The sequence below is a fragment of the Bos indicus genome, chromosome 20 (assembly GCF_029378745.1).
Source record: "Bos indicus isolate NIAB-ARS_2022 breed Sahiwal x Tharparkar chromosome 20, NIAB-ARS_B.indTharparkar_mat_pri_1.0, whole genome shotgun sequence".
Taxonomy (NCBI): domain Eukaryota; kingdom Metazoa; phylum Chordata; class Mammalia; order Artiodactyla; family Bovidae; genus Bos; species Bos indicus.
In genome coordinates, this window is record NC_091779.1 from 22,403,701 (window position 1) to 22,411,527 (window position 7,827).

At 39.9% G+C, this 7,827-nt stretch overlaps 1 non-coding gene across 1 annotated transcript; it reads left to right on the top strand.

The window, feature by feature from the left end:
• Nucleotides 1-7,262: 7,262 nt before the first annotated feature.
• On the top strand, nucleotides 7,263-7,334 carry TRNAC-GCA (transfer RNA cysteine (anticodon GCA)). The gene has a single exon. It is a non-coding gene; the product is annotated as a tRNA-Cys (tRNA).
• The last annotated feature ends 493 nt before the right edge of the window (nucleotides 7,335-7,827 follow it).

Genomic DNA, 7,827 nt, shown 5'->3' on the forward strand with positions numbered 1-7,827 from the left:
TTGAATAAAAAGTCCTGTTCACATAAGAACAACTGAAAGTAAGACATACATGATCCATTTTGAAAATAGTTGAATTCATGTTTAAATCACAACTTGTTTGCAGAATTAAAGACTGTAGACTCAAGTGGGATCTTGGAACAAAATTCAGTTTGACAGTGCAGGATGACCAGGGAGGGAGGAACCAATGCTCGGATGGAAACATTTAACTGTAAGTAATTTTTTCTGAGCTTCTTTTGATAGGAACCGAAACATATCATGGTGCCGTAAACATGATGCCAAATCAGAATACAGCCCCATCAACAGATGCATACCTTAATTTCATTCCATGTGTAGGAATGGTCTTTGGAATGGTAGCCCCATTGTAAGCAGGGATAGGGAATGGCAGACAGGAACAGAGAGCCATTTCCCCTTCCCAGCTGACACTCTCCGGGGCTTCCTTCTGTCCTCCAACTTGCTCTTCTTGGCGTCACTCCTGCTAAGAGCTTCATCCTCTTCCTGCTTCTCTTTGTTTCTAACTTAACCTCCTTGAGGCTCAGTTTCCTCATTTGTAAAAGCCCCAGTGCCTGGACAGTGGTAGGAATTTAGGAAACGTTGATTTCCCTGTTTACTATCCACTTAAGTGGTGATATTATAATAGCAAAATGGAGGAAAATAAGACAGGAAGCTGATTCTCCAATAGATTTCTCCTTTAATATTCCTGAGGTCCCTCATGGAAGAAGCCTAGTCTCTACTTCACCCTTTCACTCTTCCTTCTTGCTCTCCAGCGGCCCTGATATTCAGGAGGGTCACTGGAATGGAGTGTTCCTCTGAAATGTAGATGCATGTTTTCCTCTAGATCTCTGTATTCTCTAATCCCACTTTGTATCCTCACCGCCGCTGCCCTCCTTGTCTTTCTATAGAATGCTAAAATTGTGGTTGGACTTGGCAGGGAAGCTTTCACTTTTTCTTAGTATTCTTGGAAGCACCAACTCCTAGGCTAACTTCAAAAAAGATTTTAAATTTTTTAGAGGAAAAGTAAGGCTTAAAATTTTTGGAAAGAGGGCAAGTGTAGGGAGTCAAGCTTGAGGAATGTCCACAGATGGTAATGGCAGAAAGTTGAAGCAGGTAGATCACCCTGAGGTGCTCAGAGCAGAGGGTCTGGAAGGTGAACCTCACTGAGAAGGCTCTGAGGAGCAGACACACTTCCCTGGAGCCCGTGGGCCTTTTTTTTTTTTTTTTTTTCCCAGGACTTTGCTTCTTTGAATGTTCTGAGATTGCTCTCTGGAATCCTTACTGCTGCCGCTGGGTAGTTGGGGTGAAAAGTGAGAAAAAAGTCAGTGGTCCCACTAAAGTACTCTGAATTAATGTTCTCCCAGTGTGATTATTTGGAGAAGGAAATGGCAACCCACTCCAGTGTTCTTGCCTGGAGAATCCCAGGGACGGGGGAGCCTGGTGGGCCGCCATCTATGGGGTCGCACAGAGTTGGACACGACTGAAACAACTTAGCAGCAGTGTGATTATTACACTGTTATATGGTACCCTTGGCAAACCACTTCAATATTCATGCTTGAGAGCCCCATCAACAGTATGATAAGGCAAAAAGATATGACACTGAAAGATGAACTCCCCAGGTCGGTAGGTGCCCAATATGCTACTGGAGAAGAGTGGATAAATAGCTCCAGAAAGAATGAAGAGATGGAGCCAAAGCAAAAACAATGCCCAGTTGTGGATACGACTGGTGATGGAAGTAAAGTCCGATACTGTAAAGAATATTGCATAAGAACCTGGAATGTTAGGTCCATGAATTAAGGGAAATTGAAAGTGGTCAAAAAGGAGATGTCAAGACTGAACATCGACATTTTAGGAATCAGTGAACTAAAATGGACAGGAATGGGCAAATTTAATTCAGATGACCACTATATCTACTACTGTGGGCATGAATCCCTTAGAAGAAATGGAGTAGCCCTCATAGTCAACAAAAGAGCCTGAAATGCAGTACTTCGGTGCAATCTCAAAAATGACAGAATGATCTCTGTTCATTTCCAAGGCAAACCATTCAGTATCCCAGTAATCCAAGTCCATGCCCCAACCAGTAATGCTGAAGAAGCTGAAGTTGAACGCTTCTTTGAAGACCTACAAGACCTTCTAGAACTAACACCAAAAAAAGATGTCCTTTTCATCATAGGGGACTGGAATACAAAGGTAGGAAGTCAAGAGATACCTGGAGTAACGGGAAAGTTTGGCCTTGGAGTACAAAATGAAGCAGGGCAAAGACTAACAGTTTTGCCAAGAGAATGAACTATTCATAGCAAACACACACTTCCAACAACACAAGAGAAGACTTTACACATGGACATCACCAGATGGTCAATAATGAAATCAGATTGGTTATATTCTTTGCAACCAAAGATGGAGAAGCTCTATACAGTCAGCAAAAACAAGACCAGGAGCTGACTGTGGCTCAGATCATGAACACCTTATTGCCAAATTGAGGCTTAAATTGAAGAAAAGTAGGGAAAACCACTAGACCATTCAGATATGATCTAAATCAAATCCCTTATGATTATACAGTGGAAGTGAGAAATAGATTCAAGGGATTAGATCTGATAGATAGAGTGCCTGAAGAAATATGGATGGAGGTTTGTGACATTGTACAGGAGGCAGTGATCAAGACCATCCCCAAGAAAAATCAATGCAAAAAGACAAAATGGTTGTCTGAGGAGGCCTTACAAACAGCTGAGAAAAGAAGAGAAGCTAAAGGCAAAGGAGAAAAGGAAAAATATACTCGTCTGAATGCAGAGTTCCAAAGAATATCAAGGAGAGATAAGAAAGCCTTCCTCAGCAATCAATGCAAAGAAATAGAGGAGAACAACAGAATGGGAAAGACTAGAGATCTCTTCAAGAAAATTAGAGATACCAAGGGATATTTCATGCAAAGATGGGCTCAATAAAGAACAGAAATGGTATGGACCTAAAAAAAGCAGAAGATATTAAGATGAGGTGGCAAGAATACACAGAAGAACTGTACAAAAAAGATCTTCATGACCCAGATAACCATGATGGTTGATTACTCACCTAGAGCCAGACATCCTGGAATGTGAAGTCAAGTGGGTCTTATGAAGCATCACTATGAACGAAGTTAGTGGAGGTGATGGAATTCCAGTTGAACTATTTCAAATCCTAAAAGATGTGTGAAAGTGCTGCACTCAATATGCCAGCAAATTTGGAAAACTCAGCAATGGCCACTGGACTGGAAAAGGTCAGTTTTTATTCCAATCACAAAGAAAGGCAATGCCAAAATGTTCAAATTGCTGCACAATTGCATTCATCTCACATGCTAGCAAAGTAATGATCAAAATTCTTCTAACCAGGCTTCAACAACAGTACATGAAGCATGAACTTCCACATGTTCATGGTGGATTTAGAAAAGGCAGAGGGATGAGAGATCAAATCGCCAACATCTGTTGGTTCATAGAAAAACAAGAGAGTTCCAGAAAAACATCTACTTCTGCTTTACTGACTATGCCAAAGCCTTTGACTGTATGGATCACAACAAACTATGGAAAATTATCAAGAGATGGGAGTACCAGACCACCTGGCCTGCCTCCTGAGAAATCTGTATGCAGATGAAGAAACAACAGTTAGAACTGGACATGGAACAATAGACTGGTTCCAAACTGGGAAAGGAGTACGTCAAGAATATATATTGTCACCCTGCTTATTCAACTTATATGCAGAGTACATCATGTGAAATGCTGAGCTGGATGAAGCACAAGCTGGAATCAAGATTGCCAGGGGAAATATCAATAACCTCAGATACACAGATGACACCACTCTTATGGCAGAAAGTGAAGAGTAACTAAAGAGCTTCTTGATGAAGGTGAAAGAAGAGAGTGAGAAAGTTGGCTTAAAACTCAACATTCAAAAATTAAAGATCATGGTATCTGGTCCCATCATGGCAAATAGATGGGGAAACAATGGAAACAGGACAGACTTTATTTTGGGGGGCTCCAAAATCACTGCAGATGGTGACTGCAGCCATGAAATTAAAAGACGCTTATTCCTTGGAAGAAAAGCTATGACCAATCTAGATGACATATTAAAAAGTAGAGACATTACTTTGCCAACAAAGGTCCATCTAGTCAAAGCTGTGGTTTTTCTAGTAGTCATGTATGGTTGTGAGAGTTGGATTATAAAGGAAGTTGAGTGCTGATGAATTGATATTTTTGAACTGTGGTGTTAGAGAAGACTCTTGAGAGTTCCTTAGACTGCAGGAAGATCCAACCAGTCAATCCTAAAGGAAATCAGTCCTGAATATTCACTGGAATTACTGATGCTGAAGCCGAAACTCCAATACTTTGGCCACCTGATGCAACGAGCTGACTCATTTGAAAAGACCTGGATGCTGGGAAAGATTGAAGGCAGGAGGAGACGGGGACGACAGAGGATGAGATGGCTGCATGGCATCACTGACTCGATGGACATGAGTTTGAGCAAGTCCAGGAGTTGGTGATGGACAGGGAAGCCTGGTGTGCTGCAGTCCATGGGTCACAAGGAGTCAGACACGAGTGAGCGACTAAACTGAACTGAGTGTGGCATGTTATGCCTCTGGTTCCTTGTCAGCTACCACTTAGAGCCTATTTCTCTGGGAGAATGTTTCATGTGCGCTCCAAACAACCAGGTTGAAGCCAAACACAAGGAATCAAACATTGGGAATAAAAGCTGTTCAAAAGTTAAGTCCTACTGATAATGCAGTCAATTATCCAGATTTTTCTAGATGACCAGATGGTGTCATGCTAACAAGTAACATCTAATGGGATAAAAGGTTTCAGATGTTTGCAAGTCAACATCCAATAGCTAGCAAAGTGCCATCCCAGGTCATGACTTGACTAAGTCAGCCTACTGTAATATCTAAAATCATAAAAAATAAGTTATCTCTTATTTAAAGGAGATAAACTTTATTTGATTGTAGATATGGCTGTTTTGAGAAATATAGCTGGCTTAGGCTTCCTTGGTAGTTTATACCAGCAATAAATCTTTCCTGATGTTCTCAGTCTTAGTATTTTCAATTTAATTGGCTGCACTTAAATTGTTTGATCTTGAAAAACAATAGGAAAGTGCATTAAGATGAGTGCAATCAAATACAAATGGTTCAAAGTTACATTAAAAAGGGGGAGCAATCCATATATCACTCCATTTAATGTACTGTGCTCAATGTCAATGGCTGAATAGAAAGAGTAATTATAGTCATTTAAAAAAATGTGTTTCCAGAGAATATTTAATGACTTGAGAATAGGCTGCCATCATATTGAGTGGAAAAAAGCAGATCACAAAACTGTACCTTGGAGTGATCCCAATTTTATAAAATAACTGACTATATGTACAAACATTTGCACAATATAAGTATGTGCATATATACATACAAACAAAGAAAATTAAAAGAGTTGATGTATGGCAAAACCAATACAATATTGTAAAGTAATTAACCTCCAATTAAAATAAATAAATTTATATTAAAAAAAGACGAATTCAATAAAGACAAAGATTAGCAGTGGTAATCAGGTGGTGGGATTAGGTATAATTTTAATTTTCTTCTTTGTGTTTTTTTTCCTGTATATTCTATAATAGACAACTTTTATTTTTATAGAAATGTTTTTAAAGAAAAAACACTGTAGGACAAATGAAAATGAATGTAATCTAACCCTAAGATGAAAATCCCATTGCAAAGGAAAAAAATACTTTCACGGAAGGAGAAAGGCTACTGAACAGGCAGGGGAGAAAAGAATTAAAAAGATGGTCACAGGGTCGGAAACATACACAACTTTCACGGCATCCAACCTCTGCAGAGCTGATTTTCTCTGATTTCCGGAAGGCAAGTTTCTGAACTAATCGAAAGAAAGATGGCGTTTGCTCCTGAGAGGTGGCCCATCCGGCATTACATTTGTGAGCAATATTTGTTTCAGGGTTGCTGACTGTACAGGCTGCCTATGGACCACTTTTTGGGCAGCTCTCCTGAGCTGGTTTTGTGAGGTGCTGCCCTAGGCTTTCCTGGTTTCCTCGGTGCACCAACAGGCACGCTGGAAGACCCGAGTCTGATTCTGTCCGGATCCACGGCCGTCAACCTCCTTTCAGCCTGGACTGGCCTCCAGACTTGACAGTTGTTCCACATTAACCTGCAGTCGGGTCTCCCTTTTTTGTGCGCAGATATTTCCTTTTTCAGCTTATTTAGATTCTCAGCTTTCACCCTGAGATCCAGACGCTAGCCACACGGTGACATTGCTCTGAAGTTGCCCCAAATGCTGATCCCTAAAAAGAAATGTGCACCTCTCCTGTCTGGGCCTGCCAGTCACACCCAGTAAAGTCGTACTTTTATGTCAAGTCTGGCTTTTCAAACAAGAGCAAGAAATTGAGACAAGGACAGTTTCAAGGTTGGGTTTAGAGGACTGTGCTATGCTTTTTTGGCTTGTTTCTGAGCCAAGATCTTAAAGAAAAAAAAAAAACAACCAGTGTTTGCAAAGCAGCTGATAAAGTAACTACAATTATTTTGGTGAAATAATTTCTTTGAACATAATCTCTAGCATAGATTCTGTGCTCTAGGCATGAAAGTAAATCTTTGTTCCAAACACGATTTTTCAAAAGAGATAATGCATGTAGGTGCTTAGCCTGTATAGTTAGCACTTAATAATTATTAACTCCTTGTGGTTAGCTGAAACACTAGGGCTGTAAGTTGGCAGCACTGGGCTGTGGTTCCTCTGTGTTAGAGAACAATTTTAATTATGGCAGTGGTGCTTTTGATCCTAGACTAGAAATCTGTCTCAGCTGTAAGGTTTTTTTATGCTATTCACATTTTAAGCTCCTTACAGAAAGCATTTTCTCTTGGGTTGCTGTCAGTTTCTTCTTGCTTTATGTCTGTTAATATTTGCTTATATATTTAGTTGCTCCTATGTTGAGTGTATATATATATTCATATTCTTCTCTGATTAATCTTTTAATCATTATTAATGTCTTCTTTGTCTCTTGCAATTCTTTACTTTAAAATCTATTTTGTCTGATATAAGTACTGCCCTGGCTTTCTTTTGATTTCCATTTGCATGGGATAACTTTTCCCATCCCTTCACTTTCAGTTTCTGTGTGTCTTTAGATCTAAAGTGAATCTCTTGTAGGCAGCATATATACAGATCTTGTTTTTGTATCCATTCAGCCACTTGGTGTCTTTTGGTTGGATTATTTAGTCAATTTACATTAAATTGTTAATTAAAGTATTAGTAACTATTGATAAGGCTTCCCTGGTGGCTCAGAGGTTAAAGCGTCTGCCTGCAATGCAGGAGACCTGGGTTCGATCCCTGGGTGGGGAAGATCCACTGGAGAAGGCAACGGCACCCCACTCCAGTACTCTTGCCTGGAGAATCCCATGGACGGAGGAGCCTGGTGGGCTACAGTCCATGGGGTCACAAAGAGTCGGACACAACTGAGCAACTTCACTTTCACTTTCAACTATTGATATGTATGTTTTTATTGCCATTTTATTCATGTTTTGGTGTTTTATAAATAACATTTTCTCTCCAGAATATCATTTAAAAAGTTCTTGTAAGTGGGAGAGAAAGTATGATGGAGACTGTTTTTTTAGAACTGGAATTCTGTTTTTGTTTTGTTGAAGTACAGTTGATTTACATTGTCGTGCCAGTTTCTGCTATATAGCAAATTGACTCAGTTATACACATATATACTCTTTTTTTTTTTTTTGGAGTATAATTGCTTTACAATGTTGTGTTAGTTTCTTCTGTACAACAAAGTGATCAGCTGTATGTATACATACATTCCCTCCCTCTTAAGCGTCCCTCCCACTCG